Source organism: Macaca nemestrina, chromosome 12 (assembly GCF_043159975.1).
Source record: "Macaca nemestrina isolate mMacNem1 chromosome 12, mMacNem.hap1, whole genome shotgun sequence".
Classification (NCBI taxonomy): domain Eukaryota; kingdom Metazoa; phylum Chordata; class Mammalia; order Primates; family Cercopithecidae; genus Macaca; species Macaca nemestrina.
The window spans coordinates 87,703,139-87,721,206 of record NC_092136.1 but is presented as its reverse complement, the minus strand read 5'-3'; the positions used below and the strand labels follow the sequence as shown (position 1 = coordinate 87,721,206).

General features: G+C 41.7%; 2 long non-coding RNA genes across 4 annotated transcripts in view; one reads left to right on the top strand and one right to left on the bottom strand.

Annotated features, from left to right (window-relative positions):
* The first annotated feature begins 593 nt into the window (after positions 1 to 593).
* LOC139357556 (uncharacterized) lies at positions 594 to 8,374 on the top strand. The gene is made up of 2 exons (XR_011610974.1): positions 594 to 975; positions 1,869 to 8,374. It is a non-coding gene; the product is annotated as an uncharacterized lncRNA (long non-coding RNA).
* A 22-nt stretch (positions 8,375 to 8,396) lies between these two features.
* The window catches only part of LOC105468890 (uncharacterized), a 49,927-nt gene continuing 40,255 nt past the window's right edge, over positions 8,397 to 18,068 (bottom strand). For 2 of the 3 annotated variants that reach the window (XR_979702.3, XR_011610975.1), the window contains one exon: positions 8,489 to 12,863. This is a non-coding gene — a long non-coding RNA (uncharacterized lncRNA). The other variant, XR_011610976.1, reaches the window with a different exon arrangement.

Here is an 18,068-nt window from a genome sequence, read left to right as displayed (position 1 = left end):
AAAAATAAAGAGTGATGATCTAAGAAGCTTGTTTCCCACTTTAGAGAAAATGATGAGGCAATGACTTAGCCTGATCAAATATTTTTTGGAATCGGAGATGGAAAAAAAAAAGGTAAACAAAACAATTTAATATCTGATCAGTTATTCTGACATACACATACTGCTTTTAAATATCTGGTCATTTCAGCAAACTCTCTGTACGACACCACTGGTTTTTAAAATTACGTCTTTTTGTTGTTGGTTGAGGCCACTTGCAACTAAACAATGTGAATTGCTTTTTTTTTTTTTTTCTCCTCAGAGTTTTGCTATTTCTCTAGTAGACTTCCCTTCCAGATGTCTTATGATGCTGTGTCATGACTTTTTTCTCTGAATTTCTTGAAATCTGATCCTTAAACTTCAGGCTATGCTTACTCTTTCCTGCTCTCGCTGTTACAAACTAGCAACATATGGCAGCTTTCTACTCACAGGCCAATCTCTTTCACTTCACTATATGTTTAGGCCTCAAGTGTCAGTTCCCCCTAGATACTTTCTCTTCCTCAGGAACAAAGTTATCAAAAAGTCAAGAATCTCTTACCCTTTTAGCTGAAGGAGTGTTTTCGCAGATGCTGTGGGATTGGCTTTGTGTGCTTCTTTGGTTGGTGTATGGCAGATGCACCTGACTGCAATAACAGCATATCCTGAGAATGTCCCTATGGTCTAAGAAGAATGTGTGTTCAGAGTTCTGAGCTAAGGAATCTCGGAGTGGCCAACCTGGACATTTATACCTTATGTATGAGGAATATCTGAACCCTCAGTCCATTCCATGGAATACAGGCCATACAGAGGATTCAGGCCCTTTGTATGGGCTTAAAGATTGACAGGTGGAGGTTGCTAAGGCGTGGGGGGTACTAAGTGAAAATACTATATAAACTTCATAATTTTTACAAGCGGTTGCAGTTCTCCTGTCCAGCGTGCTACTACTGGATCACCTTGCATGTAAGTTCCCTCAATAAGACCTATGTCTTATTCACCGGCTCTAGTTCTCTTCCTTGGCCTCTTAAACATGATACTGTCTCTACTGAAGTAAATATGGGTTGAGCATGATAGTTGGGACATGTTGCTCATTTCTTTCATGGGTCTCTGCTGCTTGTATGTACAGTCACTGTGATGTCACCTCTGTTCCTCTTCTGCTATCCCCATGAAAATGGACTCTAAAATCTAAAGATTTCCACAGTATACACACTTTGATATACAGTAGAACTCTGCCTCCCTCTAAGGTACATGGATGGGCTTTGGTCAAGGATAGGCTGGGGTGGATATTCAGGCCTACATGACTCAGCAAGTTTGAAGCACAGGTGCACACGCCATCTGTTATATCACCTTTTTAAGTTCATACTTGGCTCTGAGCCACTATTGCCTGTAAAGGTATAATTGCCCTGCTAATGCTGTACAGGAGCTCTTGGGGCTTGACTCAGTTCAACATGGATCTTGTCCTGGTGCCCAGAGAGAAGGCCAAAGCTGTCCCCTCTTGCAGATGCACAGAGGGGAGCCACAGCGTGGCTTACACTGGTGCCCAGAGATAGAGTTAAGCTACTGACCCTGAAGGCAAGGGAGAGCCAGCGGTGCAGCTGCAGGCATGAGGGTGGCAGGAGCCATAGAGCCAGAGCAGAGAGCCAAGATAGAGGTGCACACTGTAAAGAGCTAGTGTAAGTAAGCTGTTTTTTGTTTGTTTGTTTTTTTGGTTTTTTTTTTGAGATGCAGTGGCGCGATCTCAGCTCACTGCAAGCTCCGCCTCCCGGGTTTGCCATTCTCCTGCCTCAGCCTCCTGAGTAGCTGGGACTACAGGCGCCCGCCACCATGCCCAGCTAATTTTTTGTATTTTTTAATAGAGACGGGGTTTCACCGTGGTCTCAATCTCCTGACCTTGGGATCCGCCCGCCTCGGCCTCCCAAAGTGCTGGGATTACAGGCGTGAGCCACCTCGCCCGGCGTAAGCTGTTGATGAGAGCTGCTACTGAATAAAACCATATTCACCTGCCTACAGCCCCCTAAGTGCTCTTTCTGCCCACCACCTACTCCCCTCAGACCACAGCATGGGCTGGACCTGGACCCCAGGATCTGACAATTGACGATGTGGATGGGAAGAGGTGAGCAGGTCTTCAGTCCCTGAAGGCTCCCCAGTCAGTTATGAGGCTGCAGCATGAGCTGTGGTACCTGGTGGCAGCGGTGCTGCTTGGATGGACCCCAATGGAAACATGAATGACAGTGGATGGGTCTCCTGGGAGTGTGGAGAAGGCGCTGTAGCACCTGGAAGTGCACAGCATCGAGAAGAAGCATGCCTTTACAAGCAGTCAGATGGCCATTTGTGACTGCACTGTAGGGCGTTCATGCCCAGTCCTTGCAGGACGCAGCATGGGGAGGAGGAAGAACTTCCATTGCAAGCTTACCCAGTGATCCACCTGGAAATAGAGCATGAGCAGCTGTCAGGCCCCAAGGGTGGGCCAGAGACGCCCCCCTACTCTGGTGGAACACCTTACCTTTGGTGCCTGTGTCCCCGCTAAGTTGTGGGAGTTAAGCAAGTAATGTCGGCAGTCACGTACAGACTTAATGCCAGTCATGTGGAAGAAGGATATTGCTGCACGGCCCAGTCCTGCCCTAGAATTCCAGTTCAAAGAGTACCTGCTGCAGTTAGCGGGAGTGTAAAGCCTTATCTGTTTGATAAGAGAACTGGTCGGGATGCACGGCTTGTGGGGGGCACCAGACAAACAGTTACCTTTGGACTTGGCAATCTACTGGTCCCTAAACCCGGATAAATTTCCAGGCAGAGCTGCATTTATTAATGGCTATGAAGACCAGTGAGTGAAAATGAAAACCTATGTCTTTGCATCTTGGCATAGGCCGCTTAGCTCTCCATGTATGCACTGTGTATGTCTCTCCCATACTTGCACGCATTCTGGTGCTGAATGTTTTGCATGGTTTGGCCACTGTGATGTCTGTCACAGGCTTGATGGACCATTTGACAACAGAATAGGGACAGTCCACCGAGAGCCAGGAACAGTTTGCCTTCATGGGAGGGCAACAATGAACTTTCACAGTGTTGCTGCAGGGCTATTGTATAGCCCCAACATATGTTGTGATTTTGTTAATAATGTAATGTTAACCTCTGATCCTCTTGCAGGCTGAAAACTGGCAGTGTCTGGAATTAGGATGGAATTAGAATGCCTTGCCTGGAATTAGGATGATGAGGCTAAGACACCCTTTCTGTGTAGTCAATCAAGGGTGCCCATTTAGACTAGATTTACATCTAACCACAGATAGTTTTGGCTAGGGCATATAGCAGTGCATGGAGTGATTGGAAGTGCCAGTGGGCTGTTAGTCTCAGCTGTGGAAGGGAGTTGAACTCTGGTGTTCCTTAATAAACAAGCAGTAATGACGGGATGGGTGTGTTCCTCGGTAACCAGCCCCTGGACTGGGAAAGCAATTAATGACTGCCTATGCTGCCCTTCAGGCCCATAAGAGTGTGGCAGGACGGGTTACAGTCATCATGCAGACAACTTACCCTTTAGCTGGATGGGTGCATTCATGGGTAATGAGTCCCTGAACAGGGATGGCACAGATATCCACTTTAATGAAGTAGGGTGCCTACTTAGAGCAGCGGAGTATGCCAAGTATAAGTCCCTTAGCAGCCGAGTCACAAGAGGTTTCAGGGCCTGCAGTCCTAATACAAGATAATGCCATGGGGCCTGAGGTACTCTTAGACCCTGAGCCTTCACCATTAGGAAGGGCAACCCCCATTCCTAATAGAGCATGGTACACTACTGGGTCTAGCTGGGGTGCTACTGCTTCCTGGACTGCTGATGCAGCCTAGCCTACTACTGACACCATATGGTTTAAAACCAGGTATAGGCAAAGTTGCCAATAAGCTAAACTCAGGGAAATGTGGATGGTAATCACCAAGGAGGTGACACTTGTGGTAATCTGCACCAATAGCTGGGCAGTTTATCAAAGTTTGTATATGTAATGGGCCTGCATGCCCAGAAGCTTATGCAGTATCAGGCCTGTGTGCCCAAAGCTTATGTGTCAGTCCTATATATATGTACTGGGCCTGTGTGCACAAAGCTTATATGCATAACCTGTGTGTCCAAATCCTATGTCTCCCTCGGCCTAGGGGATGGAGTGTAAGGTGCATGAATGTGCATTGGTCAAGGATAGGCCAAGGCAGATATCCCGGTCTGCATGACTCAGGTAGTTTGGCACACAGGTGCCATTTGTTATATAACCTGTTTGTATCAGTTCATACTTGGCTCTGAGCCACTATTGTCTATAAAAGGTATAATTGCCCTGCTAACACCGTACAGGGGCTCTTGGGGCTCAGCTTGGCTCAACATGGCTCTTGTGCAAGCTCTGGTGCCCAGAGAGAGAGAGAAAGTTATCCATCTTGCAGACAGAGGAGAGCCACAGCATGGCTTGCACTGGTGCACAGGGAGGGAAAGATTAAGCTGCTAACCCTGAAGGCAAGGGACAACCAGCCCAGTGGTGCAGCAGCTGCAGGCATGGGGGCAGCAGGAGCCACAGAACTGGAGTAGATGGCCAAGATAAAGGTGCACAGTGTAAAGAGCTAGTGTAAGTAAGTTGCTAATGAGAGCTGCTGCTGAATAAAACCATATTCACCTGACTACACCCCCTCCACCCTCTGGCACTCCACCCCCAGACCCCCGAGTGTTCTTCTTTCTGCCCATCCACTCACTCCCCTCGGACCGCAGCATGGGCTGGATCTGGACCTTGGGATCTGATACTCCCACACTACAAAAATGTACGTTTCTGGAAAGAACTTACCCTTAAACCACCATTTTCCAATTTTGAGCTTCAATCCAGAAAGTCTCAGTAATTTTAATAAATTAGTATCGATTGCCTGATGTGCTAATCTCAATTTCACATGTGAATATGAACATATACCCTTTCTGGCCTTTTTTTTAGAATTATAAAATACTTGATATTTTTCTGTCTTTACATTACTCTGTATCTTAAAGTATTTTCTCTCACCCTCTCCCTAATTTAGTGTTGTTAATTGACAAAAAGAAACTATCTAGTAGGCCATACATTCTCAAAACTCATAATGCATAAGGAGCACCTGTAAAGCTAATTTACAGATGTTAACTCAGTGTCTTCCAATCCCCTTTTCCTGCTGAGCTCAGTAAGTTGGTGATAAGGCCCAAGAATTGGTATTCTGCAGACCTCATATTGAGAAGAGCTATTACAGACAAGCAAGTGTCCCCCCCTTTAGTGAACTGAGCTATGTTATCCAGGTTTCATCATTCCAATATCTCAGGCCATGGTCCAGAAATTCAAATGATTGCCAATACCATCTGGGGAGCCAAATGTTCAACTCCATGATCATTTTTCTCTTTTAAAGTCTTCTGGATAGGAGGAAATGTTGAACATACCACCTGGGATCTGTAGTGTCTTTACTTCCTTCAACTTTCTACCCAAACCTCAGAAAGCATTATATTTTCAAATGCCACCAAGTCAGAAAGAGCGAGAAATGGTTAACCGTTTTGCCAAAACTTATCTTTCCCCTATACAATACATGCTTTGGAAAAATAGGACATCTCCTGAAAGATAAAGATGTTTACATTCATTTTCATCTAAATGAATCAGTAGAAAGTTACTAATCACTGATAACGGGTCCCTGCCTCCTATGTTCAAAGGCAAGATGTATTTTAACCAAAATTATTTGAAAATTATTCTTACTAGAGCATGTGTTTCCCAAGATCTAATTTATCTCAATCTAAACCAAGTGCAATTTTGACACCAGGAAACATTTGGCAAAGTTTGGAGACATTTGTGTTTGTCATGAGTGAGGAATGAGGGAGCTACTGGTATCTAGTGAGCAGAGACCAAGGATGTTGCTATACACATTACAATGTACAACACACCTCCCCACCCTGCCAAAAAACAGGAAATAAATGTAAATAGTGCCCAGATTGAGAAATCCTGCTGCATATAAAACAAGTATCATACCTACCATGAATACCCAATAACTACTATATGCTATCCATTTGTATTCTTCTTAAATATATACATCATTAGATCAGTGTCATAACTTTTCAAAATTCATTCTGATGACTCGGCGTTTGGCTTTCTTATATAACTTTCTATTCCATACATTACTTTTATTTATTTTTTCTGTATTAAAGGCATTATCGTGAACATCTGTGTTTTTGTAGCTCCAGCAACTCTTTAGCGGAACAGCAGCTCAGCTGCTGCATGTGATTCCTATGAGTCAGCCAATCATGAACTCCCAATAACTCTAAACACATGGGTGACAACAGGGTCCAGTGCTAAGCTGATCTGCCTTTTCCTGCTGGGAATGACATAAGTGAAGATACACAAGAGTACAAGATCTTTGTAACTAAGTCATCCAGTGGTACTACTCTAAAGAGAAGGGTTACACATTTCTGCTGCTGCAAGCTGCACTGAATTCTTCATCTTTAAATTACTCAGAATATTTTCACTTTTTGTTTGTTCATCATCATTAAAGACTGATACATGTTGCTAGTAGTCAAAGAACATGAGAGAATAAACCTTTTTTTTTTTTTTTTTTTTTGCCTCGCACTGTCTCCCAGGCTGGAGTGCAGTGGTGCAATCTCGGATCACTGCAACCTCAGCCTCCTCAGCCTCCTGGGTTCAAGCACCTCTACCTCAGCCTCCTGAGTAGCTGGGATTACAGGCGACCACCATCATGCCCAGTTAATTTTTGTATTTTAGTAGAGATGGGGTTTCACCATATTGTCCAGGCTGGCCTTGAACTCCTTACCTCAAGCAATCCGCCAGCCTCGGTCTCCCAAAGTGCTGGTTTTACAGGCGTGAGCCACCACACTCAGCGGGATAAACATTTCTTTATTGTTGATCTGCTGACACAGAGAAGAGATATTCTCCCAGCTGCTTCACTTCTTCCTTCTGGAAGAAATTAGCTTGAATGCATTCACAGTTAGTTGGAACTTACCTCTGGTGAGGAAAACAGTATGCATCCCTTGAAGTTCTGAAGCCCTTGCCTGAGCCCACTCAATAAACAGAATATTTTATAGCAGTGCTACTTAAAAGGTGGCCTGCCTTCCAGGAGTACCTGTAGCTTATTAGAAATGCAGATTATGGAACTCACATGACTGCAGGTCTCAAATTTCAGCCGGCATAAAAATCACCTGGAAGGCTTGTTAAATGAGGAGCCCTAGCTTGCCCCCGCAAAGATTCAGCAGGTCTCAGATGAGGCCCAAGAATTTTCTCTCCGGTTCCAAGGGAGTACTGCTATTGCTGTTGTTCTTCACACCACATTTAAAACAGCTCTGTGAGAACATGTCACTTTTTCTCCTTTTTAATCTTTATTTTATCTGACATAAAGCTCAGTTGCTCCAGTTGCAAATAAAAGAAATCCACCTCAAACTGACTTAAATAACAAAGGGAACTTATTTCCTGATACAAATTGCAATTTAGAGGTTTGAGGGTTTCAGCTGTAGCCCAATTATATTGGCAACTGCCTGGTTCCTTCCAAGTAAATGACCTCTTTTTGAATATTGCTGAAAACTGTGAAGCTGTCAGGTCTGGTGTGGATGTGTTTACTAAAGTGGTCACTACTCAAATTTATCTTTAACCATATCCATTTAGCATTTTTAGCGCACTGTAGGCCTTCAATGAATAATAAATACAGATCTCTGTTGTTCCTTCTTCTTTGAATATGCTGTTGTCTCCCTGGAAAATAATTTTTTATCTACTCATATACCCCTTCCTTGTATCACAATAACTCCCAAATATCAAGAACCCTTACATGCTAGGTAGAGAATGGATAACAAAACAGCCATAGTACCTGCTTTAAAAAGCTTTAATAACTTTCTAAGAAGCTTTCCTAACTTCCTACCCTTACTCCCATTCCCTAAACCAACTTAGAAACATTTTCTAGTGCCATCCTTCCTCTTATACTATGTACCCCATTATATTGTATATATAAAGTAAATAGAAAAACAAGAATAAGTATAAAGTGTAACAGATACAATAAAGGAGAAAGAGATGACTGGGGAAATGTGACAATGGGGATATAACAGCCATGGGGATTTTGTAATTTACATCAGGATCCTCTTAAGTGATCTTATTTGGATACTCTCATTTTGAAGTGTGAAACACACAGGGTAATAAACATTGGGAAAGCATAAAAAATCCCATAAAAGAAATTACATTATGTTTTATTAAATCAGAGTTTAAAAATAATCTGCTTATGTCTTGAAAAATCAATAACATTGTATATTTTTTAATAATACTCTTCTGTCTTGGAATAGTGAACTGTATTTACTGTTATTTTTCCACATAAGCAGAAAAAAAATAAAGCCATGAGGGTGTGTGTTGGAGATGTCTGCAGTTGAGTCAATCCTGTAAAGAGTACAGAGTTGATTTATAACTCCATTTGATCCATTTGCTTTACTGATGGTCTTTTCTCTTTCAATCCAGCATGGTAAAGATCTGTCAAAGAAAACAAATGACTCAGACACCATGTGCTGTGTTGGTGTACAGTTTATCTGTCGTCCTTCATGTTCTTCCCTTACGCACATCTGACAATGTCTCTCAGGGTTAGCAAAAGAGTGAGCATACACTGCTGAGCAAATTGGAACTAAAACCAGAAATATTTTTTGGAGAAAGTGCAACAAAGAAGCCATCTCCTGCCTCCTGCCCCAATTGACGATGTCTTTAAGATTCTCTTTTTTGTCTTCTTCATGTCTCAACTCATTAACTTTGTCATTGGCATAGCCAAGATGACTTTGTTCTTTTATCTTTCTTTCTTTCTTTTTTTTTTTTTGGTTGGAGATGGGGTTACACTTTGCTGCCTAGGCTAGAGTGCAGTGGTGTGAGCTCACACCACTCACACTACTGGGCAGTAGTCCTACAGAGGCTGAGGCTCAAATGATCCTCCCACTTCAGCTGCTGGAGTAGCTAGGACTACAGGGATGCATACCAGGTCCAGCTAATTTGGTTTTTATTTTTTGTAGAGACGAGATCTGGCTGTGTTGCCCAGGCTGATCATCAATGCCTGGCCTGAAGTGATCTCTTCACCTTAGCCTCCCAAAGTGCTGGGATTACATGTTAGAGCCACCATGCTCAGCCCAAGATGACATTTTATGGTTGAATTTTCATGTTTCTGTAAACAATAATGATGGTAATGGTGATCTGGTGGCTTTGTCAAAGGTCAAGAAAGTTCCAGGACTGTTGAGTAAGAAACCACGTGTCTTGTTTGGGTCATTCACAGCTGACAGATGGGCAAACCACAAGCAAAGGAAATGAAAAAGACATCAGCTGGGAAATTCTGTAAAAGAGAGGATCAATTTTTTGTGGGATAAAGCATTCTTACAATTTTGGACACCTCACTAAGAAAAGAGGAACATAAAGTAACAAAGAAATTATATGAAAAGTGTTTATGAAATGAAGAAAAGAAATGGGGAAAAAATTGCAAGTATAAAAGCGCTGACCACAAAATTCAGAAAAATAACAATATTCGTATTAATAACCACTATCTTCTTTTCCATTACGTAACCCCAATTGTAGATGCTATAGGGCACTTTTATATATAGAAAATAAGTCTGGCCCTGCAGGTTCACATCATGATACTAGGTAAACTGCATGGTAAGCAGTTAAGAATAGAACTGACAGTCATTGCTATACTTAACCATTACTTAGCTGTTCACAAAAAGACTGCAAAGTTCACAAACTCTCACTAAACCCAAATAAAATGTATTCCCATTTCAATTTCCCCTTCTCTATATCCTAAAGTTGCCACAGGCTACTCTAATGCTCCCCTTACAGGAGGCAGAGCATGCCAAGGGGTTGCAGTGGAAAGGGGCAACAGATGGAAATGATGTGGTTAAAATGTATTACAATTGCATCTTTTACAAAAGCACAGAAACAAGTTGTTGATGATTCTGGAAAAAGACCTGGAAGGAGCCCCAGCAGGTGAGGAGCCCTGAGGCTTAAGATTCATCAGCTTTATAGTAAATCCAACTGATGTACTAGGCGTATGTATCAAGGAACTTGACTACAAAAATTCAGTAAATGCTTTGAGAACCTGTACTAGACAAATTGGGGGGATTTATGATGCACAGGGTATGGTGGAAGGGAACCGATTTATTTATACTTTCATCTTGAGATTTTTATCTATGTGAATATATTACCTGTTCAAAAAATAAGTAAATATTTTTAAATAGAAATTTTAAAAGAAACCAATGAGACATGGTTCCTACTCCCAGCTTTGATAAGCTTTCTCAAATTGCGCAGGGTTGAAAGAAGTAAAAATAACAGAGAGGTTCAAGAACCCTCAGGAATGAACCAAGATATATGAGAATACCTATGAGAATATCTATATCTGTGAGAATATCTATGAAGCTATTGGAGCATTCAATTCAGACTTAATTCTGAGCAGAAGGGAAGAAGAATGAAACACATAGAGTAGAAGAGTAGGCAGGCAGAGCCATTGTGGCATTAGAAGCTTGGTCCAGTCACAAAAGTCCATTTATAAACTCTGGTGCAGAATGAGGGTCAAGCCATCTCGGATGCTAAGTAGGAATTCAGAAACTGGAAGGCCAGGCAAGGCCCAGTTGAATGGGCTGGACCAACGTGACCAGAGGGGGAAGTCTGCCTTTAAGCAAACTCTCACATGCCCCTGCTTACCACGCACTCACTAAACAAGCCAAGTGGTCCATTATTTGTTTTGTCTAGGAGGTAGCCTCACACCATAGGTGTGTGACAAACTTCCTCCCTTAGCCCTTTATGAGCCCCTGACCTACACTTACGTGAACATAATAAAATAATTGTCATTTTAAGCTGCTACAGTTGGGCAATTTGTTACACAGCACAGTAGCCAGAACACTATACGTCATCCATTTATTTTCAAAGCAAGATACTAAGAATGTTGAGTATAAATTATTTTGAACCAAGTTAGAACATTTTTGTCCAAAGATCTGGAGGAATTCCCTTAGTGTGTTATGACATGTTGTTAGATGAGTGGATAGATAAGTAACACAACCCTCAGAGAGTAGCAGTTGCTGTAACCTCCAAGAAGCAGAGTGTATGCCAGTCCTCCTGTACAACTGCATTCAAACCATGCTGAGCTCCCAGGGCCTCGGCAGCCTTGCTGTACCCTCTTACCTCTAACCTATGTGCGTGCTATCCCTTTTGCCAGGAAGTGCGCTTTCTCCTTTCTCCTACAGCTTCTTGTGTACTATTTCCTTTCTTCTATGTTTCATTCCTTTGATCACTTCTGTCCTCTCATCACCACCTTCTTCTTTATCTAAATCTACTTGGCACCACTTCCTCTAGCAAACATTCTGTATCCAGCTCCACACAGGGTAAGTGCGCTTAGCTTCTCTAATTTTATAGCCCCCTGCTTTTCTCTTTGTGAGCAATCACCACTTGCATGTTAACTGCCTATCTGCATATCTCTTTCACAAAATTATAAAATCCCTGAGGATAGGGACAAAGTCTATTTTATTGTGGTACCACCAAAGCTCTAACATGCACCTAAAATTTAGCTCATAGTGTGTGCTCAATATTTACTGACTAAAAGGATGAATGAACTATAATGTGTCCTTTAATACTGCAGGGATTCACTTAAGTGACCCTTTACCCCACTTCATTTTTTTGTTAGTATGCAGCATTATGGACTAAATATTTGTGTGTTCCTCTCCCAGTCACCCCACTACAAATTCACATGTTGAAATCCTAACCTTCAATGCAATGGTGTTGAAAGTTATGGCCTTTGAGAGATAATTAGATTATGGGGGGGGGCCCTTAAATGGGGTTAGCCCCCTTATAAAAAAAGATGCCAGAGAGTTCTCTTGCTCTCTTTCTACAATCAGAATATACAAAAAGAAGTCAGCAGTCTGCAACCAGAAGAGGGTCCTCTCCAGAATCTGATCATGCTGGCACTCTGATGTTAGACTTTCAGCCTTCAAAAAACTGTGTAAAATAAATTTTTATTTAAACGATATAGTTTATAGCATCTTGTTATAACACCCCAAGCTAAGACAGTGTATATTGGCCAAATGGGACTGAACCATTATTCCATTCTCAGAGAAGAGGAGAAACCATTCTGTGAACCAATACCAAGACTTGGGCCAGTGAAAGCCACTGGATAATCTTTACATTGACCTGGTTCCTGATATTTTATGACCAACAATAATGGGCCAATAATAAAGTGATACCCACAATTCTGTTGGAAGTAGTATAACTTCAGAAGGATCTGCCCACACCCTCTTTCAGGATGCTTTTAAATTAAGCCTAGGCCAGTGTGGGCCATGCCATGCCCATCTCCACAATTTAGTCCTTCAGGTGGCTGTAGTAAAGGAGAAGTTCTGGCCTACAAAAGCATGGTCACGCTGACTCTGATTGAGGCTAGGCAAGGCTGTGCAGCAGCATGGGAAGGATGCAATCCTTAGTCAAACTACCTGGTCCAATTTTTGCTCAGCAACATATTTCCCATGGACTGGGGAAGCTGTACTCATTGATTGCTATGGTCTGAATGTTTGTGTCCTCTCCAAATTCATAGGTTGAAACTTAGTCACCAAAGTAATGGTGTTGGTAGGTGGGACATTCTGGAGGTGATTAAGTCATAAGAGTAGAACCCTAGGGAATGGGATTTGTTCCCCTATAAAAGAGGCCCAAGTGAGCTCTTTCAATTCTTCCATCATCTGAGGTCACCACGAAAAGGCATCATCTATGAACCACGTAATGGGTCCTTACCAGGCACCAACTCTGCTGCTACCTTGATCGTGAACTCCTTAACTTCTAGAACGATGAGAAATCAAGTTCTGTTGCTTCTAAACTACCCAGTTTATTACATTTTGTTATAGCCTGAAAACAGATAAAAAAAATAAAATGAAGAAAATGGTCATAGTTACATCACTAGAATGTTCTTGAGATACATTAGCTGATAAATGGTTAAAATGTAAAGACTTAATGAGGTATGGATAAGACATGGTAAAAACATTAGTAAAGGATGAAGGACATGATCTCTATTAATACAGCAAATAAGTGGCTCAGCCATTTACCTATAGCCTTGAGCCAGTCACTTTATCATCTTTGCACCTTTCTGCTCAAATACAAAATGGAGATAAAAGTTGTATCTACCTACATATGTTAATAAATGTAAAATGCTTAACTCAGAACCTAGCATGCACTAAATTTTCCTTAAAGATGACTGAAACACTGGTATGTATTCTTAAACGCCCTTTGAAAGTTTAGGAAGGTTTTGTTTGTTTGTAAGAATTAAAGGAGGCTTCATGATGAAGGAGGTATGTTGTCTGTGTTTTGTTTTATTTTATTTTATTTTATTATTTTATTTAGTTAGTTATTTATTGTGTGAGACAGCCTCACTCTGTTGTCCAGGCTGCAGTGCAGTGGTGCAATCTCAGCTCACTGCAACTTCCGCCTCCTGGATTCAAGTGATTCTCCTGCCTCAGCCTCCCAAGTAGCTGGAATTACAGGAGTGTACCACCACGCGCAGCTAATTTTTGTATTTTTAGTAGAGACAGGTGTCACCATGCTGGCCATGCTGGTCTTAAACTCCTGGCTTCAAGTGATCCGCCCAACCTGGTCTCCCAAAGTGTTGAGATTACAGGCGTGAGCCACCATGCCCAGCCTGTTGTCTTTGTTTTAAAAAGTAGGTTGCATTTGTACATAGAAAGACGAGGAGAAAAATCTAGGAAATTTTTTTTAACCTAGAGAATTAAACAGGTACACTTTGCCGGCCGGCACTATGGAATATGGTAGACAAGAAGCAACAGGGGTGGAGGGAAGAGAGAGGTAATCCGAAGACTTCTGGTCAGTCCAACCCTTGGCATTTCATAGACTGGGACCCATAGAGGCAATATAGAAACTGAACCAGACCCTTTATTCTAGAGAAATTTCCAGTAGATAATTAAAATTCAGTTTTTTTTTTGTTTTTTGTTTTTGTTTTTGTTTTTGTTTTTTTTTTGAGACGGAGTCTCACGCTGTTGCCCAGGCTGGAGTGCAGTGGCGCGATCTCGGCTCACTGCAAGCTCCGCCTCCCAGGTTCCCGCCATTCTCCTGCCTCAGCCTCCTGAGTAGCTGGGACTACAGGCGCCCGCCACCGCGCCCGGCCAATTTTCCGTATTTTTTTTAGTAGAGACGGGGTTTCACTGTGGTCTCGATCTCCTGACCTTGTGATCCGCCCGCCTCGGCCTCCCAAAGTGCTGGGATTACAGGCTTGAGCCACCGCGCCCGGCCTAAAATTCAGTTTTTACTGCTTGGTCTAGTCTGTTAAAAAAAAAAAAAAAAAAAAAAAAAAAAACAGTTTTGAAATTGTTCATCAAATGATCTGCTCCAATTAATACAGGAATCCTATCCACCTTTTTGACTCTTCTACTCCACCCACATCCCCCCAACCCAGGTCAATTTCAGCCACTCCAAACAAAAAAAACTAGCTGATAGAAGAGTGTAACCCAAACAAATTATTAACAACAACGGCAACAACAATAAGATAAATGCTTATTACATATCCCAATAGGCTTAACCAGCATTAAAATGATAAACAAAACCTCATTCTATTTCATTGTCTACAGTTCTACTCTAAAAACAAAATCTGATAAAGATAAGAAATTTTTTTAGAAAGTCAGTAAACAACAACAAAAAAAAGAAGTCCCCTGGAGTGTATTAGAGTGTTTACCACTGGGAGAGAGCTGTCCTCTGAAGAATAAAGGCAAATTGCTGGCTTTTCTGAGCCTCATTGATGGAGAGAGAGAGGAAGAATTAAGACAGATGCTCTTGTCTTAGTTGGACAAGCTGCTAACAGGAAACTGTGGGTGGTAGGTCTGCTGAGTATGACTTCTCAGAAAAGTGGTTCCTCCAGTTTTCAGGTTCCTGGAGGCCACATGACAGGTTACTTCCTAGCAGTCATTCTGAAGACTTTGGGGTCAAGAGCAGCCCTGGCCCCCTATCCCTACTGCTATCTTACATTTCCTGTGCTTTGGGGCTTTTCACCTAATAAATGATTGTCCTTTGAGTAAAAACACACTCTCCCAAATGCCAAATATATTTTAGTGATGAACCAGTGCAGGAATGGCCCTTTGAAACTTAGAACAGTTCTCACTGAAAAATAGTACATTCTTATGACTTTAACCTAGGTTCTTCTATGCTGGTTCAGCTTAAATCCTCTGTTACCTCATTGTGGAAAACTCACTTTTGTAGAGTTCCTCTAACTTTCTGCAAAAGCTTTAAATATTTGTTGTTTTTAGTCCTCCTTGTCCATAGAGTCTGACTATGAAAATGGAAAGAATCTTAGGGATTTTTAAGGTAGTCTAGCACCTTAGACTAGTCCAGATTTGACTTCCCCAAGCAATGTAATTCGGAGAGTTCTTCAAATAAATGATGCTATGATCCTATCTGGGCATCGCCCCAGGAGACAAGTGTCAGAGGTCCCTCAGACTTCTGGACCCAGGCTCTTTGCACTTACTGCAAAGCCTTACTGTCTTCAGAACACTTCCTTTCTGCTCTCCCTCTCCATCTTGTATTAGGATTCTCTTATTCCTACCAACATCCTATCTCCCTCATGCCCATCAAGTCTTGCTAGTAGGAAGGCTGAGATCAGTCATTTATGGCTCAGTTTGAATTTGAATCCCTATATTCACTGTAAGGAAGGAGAAGATTTGCTCCTGACTTGGATAATTTTAGATTCTTCTTATTTATATGACCAAGAAGAGAAGTTTAAGAGGAAGCCTCAAAATTAAACCACAAAAACATTTGCTCACTTGGCCCAAACATAAGGCAGATATTGAATATGGTGAAACATGGGCTAGAGAGAGTTGGAAAATCCTCACCTCCCTATGCCCTGGGTCCCTCCTCAGCAGGGACAGCCAAGTTGTTTCCAGCTGACAGCAAACCAGTCCTGACACCCTGTTCTCATGACACACTCAGGCCCTTCACTGTTTCTGTTCATTCCTGACTATCTTTATGCCAGTTGGAAATCCTGCTGCCGCAGAAACTAAAAATGACTCAAAAGTACTCCCTCTCTTTCTTCCAAAAGGGTGTCTCTGCACAGCCTGTTCTGTGACCATCACATGACTCCACATTTGCTCATCTGTTCTTATCTGCCATCAAGTCCTGTAGGTCTTTCTCTGGAATCCTCTCCCTAACTCATTGCTCTTTCTCGTCTTTCCACAGCCTGGTTCTGAGACAGAGGGTGGGAATTTCTCATCCCAGATGCCTCATCTGGGCTTGCAGAAGTTAGTTCAAAGACAGATTATGAAATCTTCATTGTCAGTTCTTGTCCTTCCCATCCCCTTTGAGACCCTGCTTCCAGTGGGAAAATTATACAGGCACAATATGTATGCATACAAGTATTCTCTTATGTGAGTTTTGGTGTTACTAATTTAGCCACACAGTATGACCTAAGAAGGACAGGAATTAAGCCCTAAATATTTCCTCATCATCTGTAAAATATTTTTCTCCATTCCCAATATAATGTCCTAGTTCAGGCCTTCATCTTTTTTTTTTACCTGAAACTGGTTTCCTGAGCAGTCTCCGTGCTTCTCACCTGCCTTTAGCCTCTTCTTTCTCCATATGTCACACTACTACTGCTATAATCTACCAAAAATGCAAGTATGACTATTAGTGAATCCCCTGATTAAATGCCTTAGCACCTGTAGGATACAATTTAAGACCCCTAGCATGATATTCAACTTCCTCGGGAGTTGTCTCCTGCTCTACCTCAAGTTGCACTTCAGGCAACAGGAACTGTATACACCTGATAGTGCTTCTTGACCACTCCATGCTGAGCCTCTACTTCTCCTGGATCCTCCTCCTAGAATGCCATTCCCTTGGTTCTTTCCTGCAGAATTTATATTCATCTCCATTCTGGCATCATTTGATTCTGAAAAAAAAATTTTACGTAGACCCATAACATCCTACATGTAATTCCTTTACAATATTTGCCACTTCATATTTTTATTAAAATGTTTTCAGTTATTTTTCTATTCACAAAGTACATTTATAGCAGATGATTTGAAAAATACAGAAAAATATGAAAAAAGACAAAGGAAATTATTCAGAGAGAAATATACTAACATTTTGAGGTATATTTTCCAATGTTTGGTTCTATGTATATAGTCACATTTTTCTCTATCTTGTTCTCTTTCACAGAACACACCTATATAAACACAAATGTAGGTATGCCAAATCTTATATATTTTGCAACTACTTTTATATTTTACTTAAAAATATCAGTGTTGTTAGCCTTAAGCTTAAGAGAGTAAGCTCTTGGAGGAACAACAAGTGGGGGTGTGTGTGTGTGTGTGTGTGTGTGTGTGTAGGTATGTGCGTGAGAGAATGTGTAAAACAAACACATAAAAACATCCAGCTGAGTGAATAGTATATAATAGACTCTAATTATTCATTGAACTAATTTATTAACAACAGTGAAAGAGACACGGGAGAAAGAAAGAATATGGGATAAGCTGGAGCACATGGAAAGTAAAAAGAGATGAAGAGAAGACAGCCCACCATTTGGAAAGTATTTATGACTTTTAAAGTTTTTATGTACCCTATAGTTGATCCTCACAATAGCCTTCTATTTTATTTTATTTTATTTTATTTTATTTTATTTTATTTTATTTTTAATAGAGACAGGGTATTACTATGTTGCCGAGGCTGGTGTTGAGCTTCTGGGTTTAAGTAATTCTTCTGCCTTGCCATCCCAAACTGCTGGGATTACAGGCACGAACCACTGTGCCTGGCCACGATTGCCTTCTGAAGTAGCTAAAGGAATTTTTTGCAAATCAGGAAAGTGAAACTCAGAGAGGTTAAGTGACTTGCCCTAGGTTGTGCACTTTGTAAGTGGCAGAACTAGTTTTTCAAATTCATAAATTATGTATTTACATTACTTTACACAGCTTCTGGGAGAAAAAAGGCAGCAACATGATCCCTACCGAGGTCTGGGAGCCTGAAGTGGTATCCACGCTGCCTGGCCTGGTACCTGGCATAGGGTACTAAAACAGTGATTGTCGAGCACAACTAAAAAGCAGAAGAGAGAAAGAACAAACA